At 48.5% G+C, this 21058-nt stretch overlaps 1 protein-coding gene across 14 annotated transcripts in view; it reads left to right on the plus strand.

Annotated features, from left to right (window-relative positions):
• Nucleotides 1-5447: 5447 nt before the first annotated feature.
• Erc2 (ELKS/RAB6-interacting/CAST family member 2) overlaps nucleotides 5448-21058 on the plus strand; it is an 880091-nt gene continuing 864480 nt past the window's right edge. For 13 of the 14 annotated variants that reach the window (XR_002384370.2, XM_021231590.2, XM_013118849.3 and 10 more), the window contains exon 1: nucleotides 5448-5593. The gene's annotated coding sequence lies outside the window, so the exon portion shown is untranslated. Of the gene's footprint in view, nucleotides 5594-6643; nucleotides 6764-21058 lie in introns of those variants that run through there. The other variant, XM_021231591.2, reaches the window with a different exon arrangement.

The raw sequence follows: 21058 nt of genomic DNA on the forward strand, positions 1-21058 counted from the left end.
ACCGCATTTACCCCTCTTGTCCCTTCCAACTCCTGCTGATCCCCCCTCTCCCCAATTATTTTCCCTACTTCTCCTCCTAGTTTCTTGAATGACACATAATTAAATATTAAGGGCAGAAGTTTTGTCGCTGTGGAAGCGAACAGAAGAAAGTGTAGCTTTGTGTGTAATTAAAATTTCAAGCATCTATTTTCTATTTTGGCACCTTACCTTTGATTCCCTCCTCCCCACAAAATAGATACATTTTCATTATCAACTGAATTGGACTTAGGAGACCTAGTCGCAACCCCTTTGGGTGTGTCTGTGATGGTGTTCAGAGTATTACCTGACTGGGGGAGGGACAGTCTGAATGGGGGTGGAGTTATCTTATAGGCTGGGGACTCTGAGGAGACTCAAGGGAGCTAGGGGTGGAGTATCCACCATGTTTTCTGCTTCCTGGTCCACCATGGTGTGAACTAGGCTACTCCACCGTATCCTCCCTGCCAGGAGGAACTGAATCCTCCTGGAACTGAGTTAGACCAAGTGTTTCCTCTGTAGGTTGCTCACAGCTGCAAGAGTAGAAATTAATACACAAATCCTGTCAGTAGCTTGTTAAATGATTTTGTCAGGTCATCTCAACATTTACCTGTATGTAAAAAAAAGATAGGACCCTGACTGAGAACACTTTGTGGGTTTCTAGAATAGCTTTGCTCTTTGTGATGTCTTTAGTTTTTGAAGGAAAACAAGTGTGGCGTTAAGTGTAATTGCTTTAGGAGCACAGAGTTCAGGGTTAAAAAAATACTGAGAGGCCTAGCACATAACATACAGGTGTGTGTCATTGGTTTCCTATTGTTGAATTCAAAATAAACGTGGAAAATCCACAGTGAATGTAAGACCAAAGGGAGAGACGGGGAGAAAAAGGGGAGGAGGAGGAGAAGGAGGAGACAGGGTGGGGAGAGAGAGAGAGAGAGAGAGAGAGAGAGAGAGAGAGAGAGAGAGAGAGAGAGAGTTATTTCAAACACTGCCTCACTGTGTAACCAGGATAGTTCTCCATCCAATCCTTCAATCAGTCACTGACCATCCTCTCCACACGAGCAGGTTTACAAGGGTTGATGACAATAAAATGACTGTTGGGGCAGCATGGTACTTATATATATATGATTTTTTTGAGACAGCCTAGGTTGGCCTCAAAGCTCACTATGTGGCCAAGGGTGACCTAGGTCTCCCTGTCTTTCTCCCAAGCATTAAGATTATAGGCATGCATTGTCACACCTGTTAGATAAATTAAAAAAAAAAACTGTAGAACCCTGAGTCCTTTCTACTGGGACACACATTTTCTCTTTTGTTTCAGAAACTGAGGTGGCTGGGCTCTGGCCAAGGTCCGGTTGACAGAACTGGCTGATGGTACAGGTGTGTGGGATGAGCAAGAGGAGGCGTCATGGCGTTCTTAGGTTGGGCCTGAGTAACAGGACAAAGGATGTTGTCCATAGATTGATGGATGACCTCGGGAAAGGAGAGGCTCATGCACAAAAATCTTGAACTGTGTTTAAGGGATGGTAAATTGGAGACACTGGCGAGCTACACGTATCGGGAACGTCTAGTGAGCTCTTGCACAACCAAGTCCTTTGTCTCAAGGAAATCTTGTTTCTGAATATATGGCTGTCTGTTTTCCTCTCTATGTGCCAGCTTCCCTGGGGTGAGCATTTTAGATTTTGCTCCTGGGTGACTTTGCCATTATGATGTGGGTTTTGTTACTGTCATTTTTGAAGCACGGTCTCATATAGCCCAGGCTGGCCTTGAACTCCTGATCCTCCTGCTTCTCTCTCCCACGTGCTGGGATCACAGGTGTGCATAACACCTCCAGATACCATAGTCCAGAGTTCACCATTCAGGGCTGGCTAGTGGACTCAGCCTGAGTCCAGTTTCAAATACTGAGGAGAGACTGCCCATTACGGGTCCACTCGGAGCCCGTCACGACTGGGGTCACAACGCATGTGTGGCGCCACTCCACACCTCAGGCCTTACATAGGGTAGGGTAGCATGGTGGGGTCCTTTGGCTGATGGTCCTTTCTTCAGAGGATTGGCTGCCTTTCCTGGATGCCCCCACAGCTCTCAGGACTTTGTCCTTCTTAGGTGGCTGGAGTTGCCTGCTTTTTATCAGTTGTTCTCACTAAACTGTCTAGTTTGTGAGGGGAGAGGCTCTAAGCCCCCGGGCCAAGAGCAGATGCTAAATGCATATTTGTTAAATGAATGAATACAATTTGTGAAAAAAAATCTGCCACACCATTGTCTCTGGCTTGCCAGAGGCGTGACTGCAATGGAGATGTGAGAGACCAAGGAAAGAAAATGGAACAAAACCAGCAAGAAGACGTTGGGGCAAGAGTGAACAGGCCAGGAACGGGTGCTTCAGCAGGAAGGCTGCACCATGTTAAGAGACACTCTACAGGCTTAACTGACTGACTGGGACCATGGTTGTTTAGAGCTGAAATGCTGTAGACCCAGAGCCCAATTACCATGGGTTGTCTTAGCATCCCAAATCGCTACGTAAGCTCACCTCTGCATATACCCAGACATCCCGCGACTATTCGGGTAAATCCTTTTGGAATGTGCAGATGCTTAGCTTCCACACACTCAACAGCTAATTGTGCCATCAAATAACATTCAGACCTACAGCAGAGATTCCCCTGTTTGGCTATGGCATGCCTGTCCAAGGTTTCCTCTAATGCTTTTTAAAGTGTCTTGACTTAGGACTTCTTTGTTCATTAAAAAAAACTTCACCAAAGCATTGCTGAATTGGAACATGGAGTTTGGGATAACCTAAATTTATGTTTCTGGGCCGTGGCCACTCACTTTGGCCTCAGAATAGACTTGTTCATTCTCTTTGAGGTGAGTGCTGTGTCTTTTGTATCGACAAGATTGTACTGTAATTTTCCATCCAGTTGGGTAGAAACCTGGGAATGGCTTCTTGTTAGCATTTTGTGTGTGTGGTGGTATGTCTGTGTATGTGTGTGTACACACACACACACACACACACACACACACACACACGCATGCGTGCACATATGCACACACATATCTTACATTAAGCTAGAGAATCTTAGCTGTGTGAGACCTTGAAGTTCTTTTAATGTAGCTTTTAAAAGCTAGGGAAACTAAGTCGCATAGAAGGTGAAGATGACATGTGTAAGAACCTAAATCACCAGTCCTTTGTATTGATGTAAAATTACTATTCTTTCATCTGTTTTTTTTTTCTGAGTCAAGGACCTATTTTGAAAGAAAGTTGTTGAAAACTGAGTGTGCGTGTGTGTGTGTGTGTGTGTGTGTGTGTGTGTGTGTGTAATCTTCTTGGATATATAATGCATTATCTTGAATATCCAAGGACTCCTATTTAGAACCCACAGTTCTAAGGAAAAGAGAATGAATGCCATCAATAGTGGATGTTGGCCTGAAGAGATGGCTCAGCAGTTAAGGGCACTGCCTGCTTCTTCCAAAGGTCCCGAGTTCAATTCCCAGCAACCACATTGTGGCTCACAGCCATCTATAATGAAATCTGTCTGGTGCCCCCTTCTGGCCTGCCTGCAGACATGCAAGCGGAGCAAAATAAATAAATAAATAGATAAATAAATAGTGAATGCTGAACACTGCATTAAAAAAAAACCCGTAATAGTGCCACCTTGGCCATATCACCTGGTTTTTCTCAAAAAAATAATTAACAGTTTACAGTTTTTATGAGTATCAGAAATAAGTACTGGCATATTCACGTATATACATATGTGTGTGTGTGTGCACGTATTTAAAGTGCGTTGTCACTGTACAGGTTAGTGCTTTCAAATTGACATGAACTAGAGGCACCTGGGAAGAGGGAACCCCCAGCTGAGGAACTGCCTCCATCAGATTGGCCCGTGGGCGTTGACGATTGATGTGGGTGGGCCAAGCCCACTGTGGGCCGTGTCTTCCCTGGGCTTTCTGGTTCTGGCTGGGTTGAGTAAGACAGTGCAAAGGGAGCCAGGGGTCCGGGGAGCAAGCCAGTGAGCGGCGACCCTCCACCAGCCTCTGTTTCACTTCCTGCCGTGTGCTCCTGCCTTGGCTGTGCTGCAGGATGGACTGTGCTGTGGAATTGTCGGCCAAATAAACCCCCTTTCTCTCCCAAGTTGGTTTTGATCGTTGTTTGATCACAGCAACAGAGAAGCAAACCAGGACAGTCACATTTCAAAAAATACCCAATATGAGGTATCTCAAGAATCTCAGAGAGCTCTCGTGTGTAACACGCCAGGCTGCCAAAGACCTATGTGGACACAGAACACAGCTTGCAGTTTGGTTTTGTTCTTCGGGTATCCGGGTTGGGAGAAAGAGCACCATTTGTTGGGGATGGGAAGAGTATGGGACTCAGAGGCTATGAAAAAACACAACAACAAAAAAACCTTAAACGGCATAGCTATAAAAGGGAGGGGCATTCAGGCCACTGTAGGAAGACATCCTCCGGTCTCTGAGTAGTTAGCACAGGGATTTCTCCCTTCCGAGGTGGGAGGAAGGGTCGTCCCTAGTCACAGCTAATACTGTTCCACCCCTCTGGTCACCGCACCGCTGGATCCGGATCCGCTGTATGTGTGCGAGCTTCCCAGCAGGAGGCATTCCTATCTGGTCACTGAAGTTGCTGGAAGCAGACTCTTCAGGATGTAAAAAGGAAATCACTGCTGTTCTGGAATGGACTACTCACTAAGAGGGACCACATTTGGAGATGCCTCTGACGTTTAAGTTTCCCAAACGCGATGTGGGCAGCAGCAGGGGTCCAAGACTTATTGAGTAGACGCTTTTGCCCAGGGGAAAAACCTTGTCCACCTCACGCACTCTCTCTGAAAGGCTGTGTGACCTCGGGGGGGGGGGGGCATCTGTATACTCTAAGTGGCAATCAGAGAAGACCCCCAACGCATAGGATGAACAGAGCCTTCTCCCCCTTTCTGTCAGGCCTTTCCTTGGGGAACGAGGAAGTGGCAGTAAAGTGGGCATCTTGTGGCCGCCACCCTTCTGAGGACCCCACGAAGCGATGGATGGGGGCGATGCCGGGGGACAGGGATCCCCAACACAGTTCTGTAGGTCAAGTGAAAAGGCAAGCGCTGTCCTTGTCACCCAGAAGTGCACGGCAGCTTTTGGAGGGGCTTCTGGGGGTGGGGGTGACAACCCGCGGGAGGGTGAGGGGTGGGTGGGGTGGGTGGGGGTGTCAGGTGCTTCGGGCCAGAGGCTGCCAGGAGGCGCTGCGGAGCGGGCACGCGCTCGACTCTCTGCTGCCCCCCGCGGAGGTGCCCAGGCCCCAGCCGCGGCCCCTTCTAGGCTCCTCGGGAATGCTGGGAATGTGAGTCAGGGCCTGGGCGAGCCGGCGAGCGGGCGGGCGAGCCGCCGTGAGCGCGCGTGTCGGGACTGCGGCGGGAGCCGCCCCCCTCGGCCCCGCCCGGCCCCGGCCCCGGCGCTCGGCGCTCGGCGCGCTGGCCGCCCTCCCCGCGCTGGCCGCGCCGTCTCGCGCTCCTCCTGGTCGCTCCGGCTCCTCCCGGCCGCCCGGGGCCGCGGCCACGCGAAGCTGTGCACATCTATGTGGGACCGCGCCGGGGCGAGCATCCCTAAGGTGAGCCGCCGACGCCGGGGGGCCCGGCTCCCTCCATGCGGGTCCCCGCCGCCCGCGCGCGGGCAGCTGCAATGCGTTTATCGGGGGAGACGCGGAGGGGGAGACGCCGCCGCCGCCGCCGCCTCCTCGGGGCTCTCCCGGGCGGGGGCAGGGATGGGGCGGCCTAAGGGCGGATTTGCCTCGCTCTCTAAACCCCCGGATTGGAACAAGTGCACGGCTCCCCCGGCGCTCGCCCCGGGCGGCCCGGGGCCACCTCCCCGCGGTCCCTCTCTCGGAGCCACCCTCGCCGTCCTCGCCTTTCTTTCCTGCAGACCCCCACCCCACCCCACCCTCCCCACGCCTGGCAGCCGGGAGGGGTGGGATGCTCGGAAGGGCGGGGGGTCTCGCGGAACCCCAAGCCGAATATAAAGTGGAGAGCAGAGAAACCCCAGCCCCCGGGCGGTGTTGTAAGCCTGGCTGTCTGGGTGGACTCCCGGGAGAACGGTGGGACGCAGGTTAAACATTGCAAAATCCATGCCTGGGAAAATGAAGATGATTTACTGGGGAGGGGTAGGAGGTGGTGTATGAGAGAGAGAGAAAAAAAGAATACGATGTGAAATTAAAGAGCATTCCTGCTCTCTCTCCCCTCATCCCCTAATTATACAGTGAGGTGCCTTTTAAAAAATGATTATTATTACTATTCGAGCCTTTTAAAAAATTTAAGATCATTTTTTAGGACAGTGAGGAATAAGAGCTCCTTTGCTGTGTGATAATAAAATAGTATCCGTAAACTCTCCTCTGTTCGGCCCTACATAATTTATTTTGTAGTTAGGGGTCTTTTTCCTCGTCGCCAGAGGGAGGGTCCGCTCCGTTAGGAGAAGATCGATTTTAGGCGGCTACCTGCCTTTGCTGGATGAAAGACCATTTACTCCAGGAGCAGTGAATTGTAAGCTCTCTCCGTGACTGACAGCCACACCTGCCACTTATGTGGGTAGAACGGGACCGGTGGAATCCCAAGAGCCAATCAATGCTCGTGAGAGGAGGGCTGCTCCCACTTGTCATGGTTAGTTTCCTGGTTGGCTCTTTAAATCAGTGGTTTTCCTTAACCATTGGTTTCCACCAGGTAGGAGCCCCAGCTGCGGGAAGCAGAGTCGCGGGAAGCAAACTCCTCGGGAATGGGCTCAGAAGCAAGTATGTCCAACCTGTGGGCTCCTGTCTTCCCTGTAGTCGTGTAACTGGGGAGGCTGGGGTCGCTGGCTTAACCATGAGAAGCGTCTGTGTACAGAAGGAGGCGGACATGGGATGCTGGGGTGGATGGAATGGTTGGAGGAACCTGCCTTTCCCCCCAGAACCGCAGTCCTCTTTATAAGAGATGCATTTTCCTGTTGAGCTATCCGGGAGAAGGGTGTGGCACTGTCTCCTATGCTCACCCTGTCCCTGTCCTTGTGAACTCACTGTTTCTGGGCGTGCAGTTTGGCCCTTCCGTCAGAGTTGGTGGGCTCATGAGGGGATTTTGAAGCAGGGAGATGTGCTTTACCAGTGTGCACGCCAGTGGAAAGGATTCTCTGTAGATTTGACGGTCTAACTCAACTCATGTTGAGTTGGTGTTAGCAGCCAGGGCTGCCTGGTTCTCCTCCTTTGCGGGGTGTCGGTTAGGATGGAGGTGGTGGCGAGGTAAAGGACTTGACCCTCTCATGCGAGCCGTCTGGTTGGTTTGCTTCTGAACTCTGGGAAAAGCCTTTGACATTTTTTTGGGGGGTGGGGTAGAGGAAGGTTTGGCTTGAAAGACTCGGATGGATTAATCAGGGATGAAGGGACAGGTCTTCTGAATCTGTATCAGAGAAGCGCCTGACTTTCAGCACCTTCTCCCAAAACTCATTAGAAAGCGTGGATTTCTCACCCAGAGAGATGTCCCCTTATGGGAGTGGGACCTGGGCGTGAACACCGCGCTGTGGGTTTAGCTTTATATGAGTGAGCTGTGGACTGGGACGCACTGGTTAGGACAATAGGCGCCTGGCGGGTCAAGAGGATCTGTGCTCTCGCTGCTGCTGCTGTACTCGCACACGTACACACACACACACACACACACACACACACACACACACACACACACCGTATCTCACTCTACACTTAGCAGACCCCACGGGAGGTGGGTGCCGCTAGTTCTCCTAAATTATAATTGTGGAGGCTGAAAGGAGTTGGGCATATTTGCCACTCCATACTGGGCTGGTTAAGTACTTTTTTTTGACCCAGGGCCTATGTGACCTTGCCATGGCCTTGAATTTAGATTTTTTGATTTCGTGGTCTGCACGAGTCCAGAGTGAAGCAGGGACTCCCCAGCGTACGGAGAGTCTGCCCACCCTGTGGAGAGCCCACTGTTAATGGTCTTAATGCCGTCTGCCTGTCTGCTCACTGAAGGCTCTTACTTTCACCAGTAGGCGAATTTAACAACTGTGTATTGCATGTTTCTAATAGAGCATTTTTGACCTATTAGTTCTAAACAAAACAAAATTCATGCTCTTTTACTTCTCTTGACTCCTCAAATTTCCAGTTTAAGTGAGTTTTGGTTGAGTAAATGCTTTTAATATCAGACACTTGGTTTCCTGCATCCTAAGGGATTAGATTTTCAGCTTTCTTTCATTGGCAAGAAAATATCTGTTCATTAGTGGTTAAATATATTTACATTTTAAATTAGTCCTCTCAAATAATCTCTCTCTCTCTCTCTCTCTCTCTCTCTCTCTCTCTCTCTCTCTCTCTCTCTCTCTCTCTCTCCCTCTCTCTCTCTCTCATTATGTTGTAAAAAACTTAAGTTCCATGAGTGTCATCCCTGGTGAATCTTAGTAGTGGGGTTTACCCGAACAGGTATTGTGAATGGTGAATAAGGCTAGTGCTACCCCAAATTCGCCTCAGCGGATAGGCTATGACTCTGGTCAGGTTGATTTTTCACAGTCTTTGTTTTACCAGAATACCTGCTTTTTACAAGCAGCCAACCTGTTAACACTGCCCATAACATGGGGTAGCTCTTGTCAGCCACTAGTTCAGTTTTAGCGATATGTATACAGTTCCTTGAGAGTTTATTTCAAGTTTCCCTACTTGGTAGGATAGCGGGACAAACAGAAAGCAGGAAGGCACCAATACTAATAACGTGGGTCTTGCAAGTTTGTAACAGTTGGTTCTAAGATAGCAACCACTGGTTGGAGCCAAGGAGTCTCCAGTCTGTTCTAGTTTAGGTGAAGAAAAGGGACAAAAGTAAATGAACAGGTAAGAAATGCCAGCATATACCAAATGATAATGTTATGTCACCCAACTCTGGCAGCATAGCAGACTTTCCTGTTCTATAGCAACAGGTATTTATTTTCATGGTGGAGCCCAAGCTAATGCAGGCTCAGCTTCTGGGAGCATCTTGACTGTAAGCTGTAGGTTGAGTTTTTGTATGGTCCATGCATGATCTGGGGCCTAGGCCACAGGGTAGCAGCTACCTGTGATTTGCTCTTGTTATGGCAGATGTGGTCCAGCATCTAGGCAAAGCACATGCGCAAATGATTCCTGCACTGACACCCTTCCTTTAATAGAGGAAGTCTTACGGCGAAGTCCATCCACGGTGGTAGACTGCCGCCAGTAAGGGAAGGAAGCTCAATGAACTATGGTCTATGCTCCCATGTTGGCTCAAAGTATGGAGAATTTTACAGTTATTACCCCTCCCTCCCTCCCTTTTATGATTTTGAGTCAGGGTTTCACTGTGTAGTTCTGGCTGTCCTGGAACTCACTTTGTACATTCGGCTGAGCTCCGACTCACAGAGATCTGCCTGATTTTACCTCCCAAGTGCTGGGATTAAAGGTATGGACCACCACACTTGGCAGCAATTATTACTTATTTGTGTATTTTTTCTTTTCATTCTTTTGGTGTGTGTGTGTTTATATGTGTGTGTGTATGTATGTGTGTCTGTCTATCTGTTTCTGTGTGTGTGTCTGTGTGTGTGTATGTATGTGTGTGTCTGTCTCTGTGTGTGTGTGTGTGTGTGTGTGGTGTGTGGTATGTGTCTCTGTGTCTGTCTCCGTGTGTGTGTCTGTCTTCGTGTGTGTGTGTGTGTGTGTGTGTGTCTGTGTGTGTGTGTATGTATGTGTCTGTCTGTTTCTGTGTGTGTGTGTATGTATGTGTGTGTCTGTCTCCGTGTGTGTGTGTGTGTGTGTGTGTGTATGTGTGTGTGTGTGGTATTTGAATGTGTGCCCATGTGTGCTTATGTAGAGGTCAGAGGAGAGTGTAGGGCATCCTACACTATTATTCTCTTGAGAGTCCTCTCTTTACTCACTCCACAGCGTATGCTGGAGTTAAAGGTACATGGCCATTCTCAGCTTTTACATAGGTGCTGGGGACCCAAAATCTGCCTTCTGCTTATGTGCTCTAACCCACTGAACCGTCTCCTCAGCCCCTCTCTTCATGCTTGGAGAGTGGGATCTTTATCTCCCTATGCTCGTCCCTGTGCTTTATCACACACACACACACACACACTCTCACACACACACTCACACACTCACACACACACTTCACTCATGCACATATGATGTTTAACCTTTGTGTTTTGGAATGTACCATATTTGACCTAGGAGGCTGATGGCCATAGCAGGTGTGTATACACACGTGTAACTTTAATTATTAGGGCACTGTTTTTGTTTCTGCATTCTGACACAGTCGTTAATGCAGCGGTAGGGAAAGAATTCTTGGATGAAATGCCGTTTTCTTAGATTTTCAGGCCGGGAGTTGGAGCTGCAGCTAGAGCAGTAGATACTTGTGGTGGTTTGAATGAGAATCCCTCCCTCCCCCACCCCTGCCATAGTCCCGAATATTTGAATGCTTGGGCTACAGGTGGTGAAACTGTTTTGGGGAGGATCAGGAGGTGTGGCCTTGTTGGAGGAGATGTGTCTCTGAGGGGGGGCATGCTGAGGTTTCAAAAGGCCACACCATTCCCAGTTGGTTCTCTTTATGCCTGAAACCTGTGGATCAGGATGTAGCGTGTCAGGGTGTAGCGCGGGTCAGGGTGTAGCGAGGGTCAGGGTGTAGCGAGGGTCAGGGTGTAGCCTCCTTGCTGCCTCTCTAGCACCGTGCCTGCCTGCCTGCTGCCATGCTCCCACCATGGTGGTCATGAACCCTAGCCCTCTAGAACCGTGAGCCTCCAAACTAGATGCTTTATTTTGTAAGTTGCCTTGCTCACGATGTTTTTATCACAGAAACAGAAAGAAATGTAACTAAGCAATTTTGTAGGAATGTGAGGGGCACTTGTAGATGTAACCAAGTTATTCCATTTGGCCAGAAAGCAAGTAAGACAAACAGCAGCAACAGCTGTATTAGCAGGAGTTTTTATAGCCTAACCTCTCCTTTTTCATGATACAGCCTTACTGTTTAGCTCAGGCTGGCCTGGAACTTGGCAACCCCCCTCCTTCAGCTTTCTAAGCGCTGGGATTAGAGGTGCGTGTCAGCACATCTGGCTGTAGTGCAACTCTTACCAAGTAACTGTGTGCTAGGCCCAGTGCATAGGACTTTCCATAAAACATCTAATTTAATATTACAGTGGACCAGGTTGGTTCCCTGCCCACTTTTCACCCCACCCCTACTTATTTAACTAAAGTAACCCAATATTGACATTTAGCCTCCTAGACTCCCTTGCAGTATAGCGAAGACATGAGACGGAAGTCTAATAATAATGTAAGTAGAAATTGTTGGGTGGGGGTTTTCCAGAAAGCTTAAAAAAAGGGCACGCTTGGCTGGCATGCTTGGCTGGTACACTCCAACAGCTTTTGACACATTGTTCTGCTGCTGGGAACACAGGCATAATACCTGGATAGGCAGCTCCAACTGTAACAGTGAGGATAGACCGTGTCTTCAACATAGCAAAGCTGTGATGTGTTCATCCTGTGTTTAAGTTGTAGTTCAGCAAAGCAAAACAAAATAAAATGCAACAATAACAGAGCAGGATCCTGGAAGGATCTTAGCTCCGATGGACCTTTTCCTTTGTAGTACCAGCCCACCCTACTCTGTCTTTCACTTCTATGTTTTGTTTTGAGACAGGGTCTCATGTTGTCCTGGATGGCCTTGGATTCTTGATAAGCTGCCTCTGTCTCCCAAGCGTTTAGCACTGCCACACCTGCCTTCTACACGTAAGACGTCATTGTTGTGGACTATTACTTTAACCATGTAAAGATGTCTTACAGTTATTTATGCTGCATTTGTTTAATTATGAAAGATGTGTTACTGTTTCCACTTCGTCATTGTTGTGGACTATTACTTTAACCATGTAAAGATGTGCTACATTTATTTATGCTGCATTTGCTTAATTATGTGTTACTGTTTCCACTTTGCCTGCTTAAGGCACCTGATTGGTATAATACAAGTCTGAATGGCCAATAGCTAGGCAGTAGAGGGATAGGCAGGACTGCTGGGCAGAGAGAATAAGTAGGAGAGAGAAGAGAACGAGAAGGGAGGAAAGAATGAAGGAGAAAAAAGGAAGACGCTCCAGGCCAGTCAGCCAGCCATCTAGACAGAGAGGAAGCAGCGAAGTAGGAGGTACAGAATGAAAGAAAGGTAAAAAAACCCTGAGGCAAAACGTAGATGAAGAGAAACCGGTTAAAATTTAAGTTATAAGAGCATAATATAAAGTCAAGCATTCATAACTAATAACAAGTCTCTGTGTCATGATTTGGGAGCTGGTGGTTTTCCCCAAAGAAAGCCTGTTACATATCACTGCAGCCAAACATATAGCCCTCTTTGATGTGTGTTTTCTTAGGAGTCCCTCAATGCAGACACTATCATACTCGTTTTGCAGATGGCATCATTAAAGCTCTGAGACATTAAGGAACTTTTGCTCAAGGTCACAGAACTAGTAAGTAGAGGGACTGGAATTCAAAACAGTATCGTTGACTTTTAAGCTTATCATCCTGACTTCGGCTGGACAGGGTCAAGGACCATAGGAAGAATATTGGAAAAGTGGGTTCATCTGAGATGGAGTGGGCAGCTCAGTCCCAGATTGAAGATGAGGCTGGGAGTCAAGGATTGGGTCCCTGACATTCAGTGTCAGTGTGAATGGAGGCCGAGGGGGAGCTGGGCATGGAGCAGACCTCGGGAATGTGAGATAAGAATGTGATTGGGCGACTGTAAGCCATGGTTTTCTGTTAACCTGCAATCTTCTGGGAACAAAGCAAAAGCTTCCTGAAGGTTAGTATTAGCATCTACTGATGGCCTCACATTAGCCAGGAAGCCGGGAGTGAGTAATGTGGGGATTACTAATGGGGTATGAATCATTATTCAGAGTTGTAGGGTGGAGGTTTCTGCTCAGTGTCGGAGCCATTTATGGGGCCCTTGGTGACCTTGTCTGCTGTGATTTCGGTCTTGTCCTGCCTGCCTTCATTGTGTTAAAGAACACAGCCAGAGGGTGCTGTACCAGTGCTCTAGAGCCTGCCAATGGTCGTTTTTCTTGGTGTCACCTGTTAGACCTTCTAGAGCTTTCATGGGAGGGGCTGCTTTGACTTTCCAGGTCTCTCCTCTCCTTTTTAAATCTGTACAAGAATTTGCTTTATGCTAGAGGTGCTAATGTTTTTCAGTTGCATAGGCTTCTTCCCTCTTACATAAAATTTAGCCGGATTCTACTAAGGAGTTTATAGGAAAAAGAAGAATTCCTCTAAAGACTCAAGAGCTCCGTTCTGTGTTGCCCGAGGTGTCTTTGCAGTGAGATCACTTATATAAAATGACAGCCGCACACTTTTATAGCCGCCCAGGTGTTTCACTTATGTGCTCTTTAATGAACACATGTATAGCAGAAAGCTTCTCGTGCCTTGTTATCTCTAGTGTAGTCTCTAACTGTCCCCACGGCCACCTAGTCTCTTCTTCCAGGAGTGCATTAGAGGTCGCTTGTGTCACTTGTGTGGCGGGACATTGTTCATCCAGAGCTACCCTCCATGGTGTGATATCACAGAAGCACAGGGCTTCCTAGAGCCTGGGACCCCAATCACTGAAAGCACAAAGGCTCCAGGTGTGTACTGTAAAGAGACGCAAACCCTGGCTGTTGGAGCCGTTGGGGATTTTATGGTTATTTATTTATGCAGCGCCCTTAGCACATCCCTATAATAATTATCACCGCTCAGCTCTTCTGCTGGGCTTTCACTTCGGGTCGTCTTCTGGGTTAGCCTGATGTCTGGCCAGCCTGTCCCCACTTCGTGCTTAGGAACGTGATGGGCAGGTGGTCACATTAGCTGTCCATGTACGTCTCTGCACAAACAAATCATTTGAACTGGAATATCCACCCTCAGTGACAGTTTTTGGTGTGCGTTTACAAAAGCATGCTTGTGGGTGGCTTTTCACGTGTCTTTGGGAGAGAGCTGCTGGTACCCTGTTACCTGTCTAAGCAGTGGAACCTCTGTGACTTGGAGCAAATCATGGTTATCAGTCACCAGGCCATGGCTGCTCTTCACTAAGTAGGTATTTATTCACTTGTGGATTAACTGTGGGACATCTTCCGTGTGGTTGGCACTGGTGCTCAGCGGTGAGCCTCGGGTGGTTCCTCCTATTGTGCGTCCGGGCCTAAGTTTCTTCCGTTCGGTGAAAGGCATGGCTTTTTGAGCATTAAGCTGTGCTAAGTGCTTTCTGTCGCTCATTTTATGCTGCCATAAGGTTAGGTGCGTTATTCCCATTTTATAGACAAGGCAACTGAGACTCAAAGAGTTTGTTAAGCTCCATGAAGGAAGAAATATTTACCTTTTGGCTGTGTCCCTCAGGGTCTAGGAAAAGGTTTCCACACAGTAGGTCTTCATTACCTTTTTAGTAGGTGAGTTGAAGGGACAGAGTTCAGGCAGCCAGGTTTAGACCCACATCCGCCTGGCCCTCGAGGCTGCCTAATTATTACTGGGTACAACAGGGGCAGTGGCTGTCCCTGTAGCTGCAAAAGAAGCAGTTACTAGGTGCCACAGCAGGCAGGGCTGGATTGTCGCAGGGCTGGATTGTCGCAGGGCTGAGGCTATGGTGTGGTTTCTGCTCACTCTGCCCCAGCTGGGGAAGCCCAACACTGCTACCTCACTGGATTTGCTGAGATGCAGTTGGCTCCCTTCTTCTGGCCTGGTTCGGTTTCTTCCCCAGGTGAATTCCCTCAGCGTTCCTCGATTCCCAGGACCGTGGCCGCAGTGTCTTGAGTACCCCTTCTCCCCCTGCCTCTTTCACATCTGTTGCTTCCGAGTTCTGCTCCTCTGCTCTTGGACTTCGTATTGCCTTTGCCAGGGAGAATTCATCTTGGTTTGACCCCAGGAGACCTCTGCTTGCTGGCACCTCACGGGCACTCAGCAAGATTAAAAAAGAGGGGAGGACGGGAGAGAGGAAGGCAGCCAGCCCTTTCAGGAAAGAACTGATCACTCGTTTCCTGGAAGTCCTTGATGAGATTACAGCCCCACTGCATGAACGTTGGTTAAAAAGCCGTCTCTGGGGTGTGCTTGAGGGTGAACAAATTTGCTCGCGCCTGCCACCTGTTTCTGCATGTATGCAGGCCCATGCTGGTGTGGGTGCACACGTGTGTGTATGCACATGGAAGCCAGAGGCTGGTGCTGGAAATGATCCCTCATTGTTCTTCCAACTTATTCCCTGAAGCAGGGTTTCTCCGTTAAACACAGAGCTCCCTGAAATGGTGTGTCTCTGACTTCCGAGGCCAGAATCACTAGTAGGCAGCCGTGTCTACCTGCCATTTATGTGGGTTTCTGGGGATGCCAGCTCTGTCTCTTATGTGGCAAGCACTTGAGGGGGTGAGCCGTCTCCCCAGACCTCACTGAACGTTTGTGCGTGTGTGTGTGTGTGTGTGTGTGTGTGTGTGTGTGTTGCTAACACTATCCCTCTTCCTGCCTTCCACTCCTGCACAGTTCTGAGCATGAATGAACGGCAGGCAGCAAAGTGCATTCCCTCAAACGCCCGAGGAGCAGACTGGTAATGCAAGGTAACTTCTTAGTGGGACGGAAGACAAGAGCTTGAATGGGAATTCAGCAGTTTGCCTGTTCTATAAGGACACGCTCAGATCCTTATGCAAACTATGAGAGACGTTTCTGCTAAAATGGCATGACTAATTATAGTTAGAAAGAGCAGAGTTTCATAAGAGACTAACCCTTGCTGTACTCTACAGCTACTAGTTCTTAGGCAGCGGGGTTTCCTGTTATGCTGTGGGTGTGGTCAGGGTGGAAGTCTATCCTCTATGCACTGCGGTGACTGGAGGTTAGGGGTCTTGGAACTGCTCCCAGGGTGGAAACCTGTTCTTTGGAGGCGCAGAGTTGGGCAGCCCTGTAAGACGTGAGGTTGGGCTGGCTGGACCTGTGACCCCTGGTTATTTTCCTGGTGGAACTGGCAGACATCACACTCCTGTCATGACGGTGTTCTCTGCCTGACTGAGGGCAGCTTGCCATGTTGCCCTCCTGCTGGCTGCTTCCTGGTACCCGCCATCAGCTTGAGGAGCAAGGGGCAGTATCCGCCTGGAGCAGAGCTGTTGACTCTTTCTCACATCTGGTCTTAGGAGACGGCTTCTGACCTTTCCTGATGATGTGTGCTTTCTCCCCCTCTCTCCCTTAACCTGGCACATCCATCCGTGTGTTCCCCAGCCTCTCCCTAGGGCAGCAGGAGGTTGGGAGGTGAATGGGAGGATGGCTTCACATCCTTGTGGGCTCTGTGAGGACAAGTCCTGTTTGATGCTGGGCGGACATAAAGCCAGCAGGGTTTTGGTGTCTCCTCTTCATTCTTGGGGACATGGAGCAGTTAGTAGGGACTGACACACGAGGGAAATTCTTCGCCATTTTTGTTAAGGATGAAAAAGAACTGTTATTTTTATATACAGGCTTCAAATATACTGATGACCCACCTTGAATTCACAACATGAACGGTTGCTTAGAATAACTTCAGAGCATATTCTTTTAGCTACAGAAATGTTACACCGGCCTGAGGTCCGGAGATCTGGGTCCCCTTTGTGTGTTTGTCATTAATCTCCTTATTGGGGACCCCTGTCTCTCATCACCTAGGCCAACTTATTTCATGTGCATCATGTAAGATACACACACACACGCACGCATGTGTGTGTGTACACGCGCATATTCATATGCACACATTTGTTCATGAATGCAGACTTTTAACTAAATAACTCATTTGTCTGCAGTGACAACCTCGGTAGCTAAAATAGCTTATGTGCTCTTATGATAGATTTTTATCAACAGGGAGCTACACCATTATATTATAGAGTCACTGTGTGCCTATGTACTTGCCTGGCAGGAGAACTGTAACCAGAGCAGGTAATTTTGGGGGCCTGAGCGTTAGGAGTGCCTAGTGGTAGCAGAGAGGGGGGAGCAGTCATCAGCAGCTCTTCCGGGAAGCAGCTAGCCCACTACAGAGAGCTTCAGACGTCCATGGGGAAGGATGAAGGAAGGGGTCCTGAAGAAGGTGACACTTAAGGTGTCACGGAGGGCAAGTGGGACAGCTGGAGCGGAGAGAGATTTGGTGGCACAGATATCAGATGAGTGGTATGGGCCCAAAGATGAGAAAATGGGAGATATGGGGCTTGGCGGAATGGATATGGGCGGGCCTGTGTAGCTGGTGTTTTAGGCTGAGTGTGCGGTGTGGTAGGAGATGGGGTGGATATGGGCGGGCCTGTGTAGCCGGTGTTTTTGGCTGAGTGTGCGGTGTGGTAGGAGATGGGGTGGATATGGGTGGGCCTGTGTAGCCGGTGTTTTTGGCTGAGTGTGCGGTGTGGTAGGAGATGGGGTGGATATGGGTGGGCCTGTGTAGCCGGTGTTTTAGGTTGAGTGTGCGGTGTGGTAGGAGATGGGGTGGATATGGGTGGGCCTGTGTAGCCGCCGGTGTTTTTGGCTGAGTGTGCGGTGTGGTAGGAGATGGGGTGGATATGGGCGGGCCTGTGTAGCCGCCGGTGTTTTTGGCTGAGTGTGCGGTGTGGTGAGAGAGGCTTGAGAGGGTGATCGGTCACTAGCACCCTGTGAGCCCTGAAGAAGCTAGTCGGAGCTTCCTCTCAAGGATCTCGGGTAGAGGATTGACATGGAGACTCTGAATGGGTTTCTTCCCGCCCTAGGGACTGAAACCCAGACCTTGTACTTGCGAGAGTAACTCAGGGCTTGGTTTGGTTCAAGGAGCCTGAAACTGGGAGAAAGGATGGCAGGATAACCCCGGGGCACTGTGGGAAGGTTAGATATGGCCTTAGAAATCCTAGCAATGCCTGCTGGAACTTCATTTACTAAGCACACTTTATTATGTAGCCTTGCTAATGTTCAAAGGTAATCTTTTTTCTTTCAGGTGAGATCGCTCCTGACCAAAGACCTGCGGTGTAATCCCACACCACTGGCAGGTTCTGAGAACCTCTCTAAGTGTCGTCAGGGTCTAAAATCTTTTCAGTGAGATCTAAGCAGAGACTAGAATGTGGATTTTGCTTTAAAAAAACAAAGGTCAGTGTCTGCAGTAAGCGGACAGAGTCAAACTGACCACTAGGATGATAAGAGCTGTGTGACAGAAGCTCATGAATGGAGGTGCTTTAGCTACCCTTCGAAATGCATCCGCTTGGGAGCTAGAGGCGAGAACACTGTCTCGCGTCCTGTGCACCCTGGCTGCCTTTGGCTTTACACTTGTCAAAGGCGACACTGGTAGACGGCCTCTCCCGTGTCCTTAGTGTCTGAGCCTCCCTTTGGGAGCTGATTGTGTCTCACCTGAAAGCACCTGTATTTCAGGAGAGTCGCCTGCAGCATTTACAACCCCTTGACTGTTTCAGGAATGCCGCCGCTGTTTTGTAGGGGAAAATGGAAAAAAAAACAGGGCAGAAGAATGAACTTCATAACGTAACTGAGGAAAGGCAGACGCCGTTAGATATCCCCGGTGTGTCAGGGGTTTAGTCAAATGCTTCAGACTTGATTCGGTCAACTGTACATAAGAAAAAGGTTAAAGGCCTTATTGTGTATGAAAGGTCAGAAAAACACACAGTTCAGAAATGTGTTTTCTGTGGGGCGGGGATGTTGTTCCTCCATTGGGGAAGTGCTCGTTGGCATGTGTAAGGACCTGCGTTTGGTCCTGAGCGCTGCATAAACCAGGAATGGTAGCAAAATGCCTATCGTCCCAGCATTCAGGAGGGGAGGCAGGAGGATTGAAAGTTCAAGGTTATCCCCAGCTGCACTTCGAGTTCAAGGCTGGCCTGAGCTGGATGAGGCTGTCTATAGACACTAGACTATTTGTTGCTTGTTCGTTTGTTTGTTTGTGGGTTTATTTGTTTATTTATGGTGGGAACTGAACCCAGAGCCTTGCATATACAAATCACAACCTCTACCACTAAGATATATATATCCAGCCCATGCCAGTCTTATTTAAGAGAGTAGGCCTGGGTTGTAATCTATTGCTTAGGCTTACCAATTGGCATATGCCAATGTTCAGGTAACAGCATTCCCCATGGATTCTGGCAAACAGGTGGTACTTGGCAAAGGCTATACCTTGATGGAGTGTCATGGTTCTAGGTTCATTTGTTAGAACGGAGCACTGTGGACCTAGAAAGACAAAAATATGTCTTTATTGTTGCTAAGAGGGCAGGTCGGGGCCAGAGAGAGAAGGGCACAGTCAACCCGCAGCCCCCTAACTCCACAAGTCAGAAGGCGTATTGGTGATGTGTTTGTCCTGGATATTCTGCTTGCTATCTGGGGAGTCTCTCTAACTTTTGTGGGATTGGCTCCCTTTAGGCAAAGGATTGAGTTGGATGTGAACTTCCAATACCTTCTAGTGCCTCTGGCACCTGTGCTGTAGCGCCTGTGAGAATTCATTCCCTGTGAAGGCTGGTTGGCATTCCACTGCGTGTATATGCTGCATTGGATCTCCCCATTTGATGCTTTTGGGCATTGGGGTTGTTTCCACCTTTTGGCTAATATAAACGACTCTGCTATAGGCTTTGGTGTTGGATTTTTTGGGGATGTCTACTCTGTCTCCTACAGGGGAGGGTTAGCTTCCCAGTGTTCAAAAGGATCCCTCAGGCAGAGATGCTGATGGTGGCCGTGGGGAGTCCCTTGGGACCTCTAAAATGTTCATTGCAGAGGAGAGATTGTAGCCTCTGCTCACAAGCTCCTGACCTAGTAAACGGAGGAACTGGGATTTGAATCTTCTACTCTTGGCTTCAAGGACCATGCTTCAACCGTTCTACACTGAGCTGGTTTTAATTACAGCACTGCAGTGGTTGGGAAGATGAAAGGGAAACGGCCCCTGCCCTCAGTGAGTTGTGAGGGCTGAATTAGGGCCCAGTGCAACCGCGGCTTGGTGCAGTTGGAAGCTGTAGTAAGACGGGATCACAGCGCGTGCCTGCAGCCCCTTTCTGTGACCTTTCTATGCTGAAGGCATTGCCCGGGACAGGCACAACTGGCCTCAGTGTGGATCTGGGCTTTAGACAGGTATTCATGTATGTACTGATCATCCGAACCCCGAGTTCTGCCATCCTAGCTGACATTCACTTTTGCACTGTTTGTGTAACTCCATCATAGCACGCTAAGATGACATTCACTTTTGCAATGTTTGTGTAACTCCTCCATCATGTCATGCTAAGATGACATTCACTTTTGCAATGTTTGTGTAACTCCATCATAGCACGCTAAGATGACATTCACTTTTGCAATGTTTGTGTAACTCCATCATAGCACACTAAGATGACATTCACTTTTGCAATGTTTGTGTAACTCCATCATAGCACGCTAAGATAACATTCACTTTTGCAATGTTTATGTAACTCCATCAGAGCACACTAAGATGACATTCACTTTTGCAATGTTTGTGTAACTCCTCCATCATGTCATGCTAAGATGACATTCACTTTTGCAATGTTTGTGTAACTCTATCATAGCACGCTAAGATGACATTCACTTTTGCAATGTTTGTGTGACTCCTCCATCATGTCATGCTAAGATGACATTCACTTTTGCAATGTTTGTGTAACTCCATCATAGCAAGCTAAGATGACATTCACTTTTGCAATGTTTGTGTAACTCCATCATAGCACGCTAAGATGACATTCACTTTTGCAATGTTTGTGTAACTCCTCCATCATGTCATGCTAAGATGACATTCACTTTTGCAATGTTTGTGTAACTCCATCATAGCACGCTAAGATGACATTCACTTTTGCAATGTTTGTGTAACTCCTCCATCATGTCATGCTAAGATGACATTCACTTTTGCAATGTTTGTGTAACTCTATCATAGCACGCTAAGATGACATTCACTTTGGCAATGTTTGTGTAACTCCATCATGTCATGCTAAGATGACATTCACTTTTGCAATGTTTGTGTGACTCCTCCATCATGTCATGCTAAGATGACATTCACTTTGGCAATGTTTGTGTAACTCCATCATAGCACGCTAAGATGACATTCACTTTTGCAATGTTTGTGTAACTCCATCATAGCACGCTAAGATGACATTCACTTTTGCAATGTTTGTGTAACTCCATCATAGC

This window comes from Mesocricetus auratus, unplaced genomic scaffold, assembly GCF_017639785.1.
Source record: "Mesocricetus auratus isolate SY011 unplaced genomic scaffold, BCM_Maur_2.0 Super-Scaffold_100006, whole genome shotgun sequence".
Lineage (NCBI taxonomy): Eukaryota > Metazoa > Chordata > Mammalia > Rodentia > Cricetidae > Mesocricetus > Mesocricetus auratus.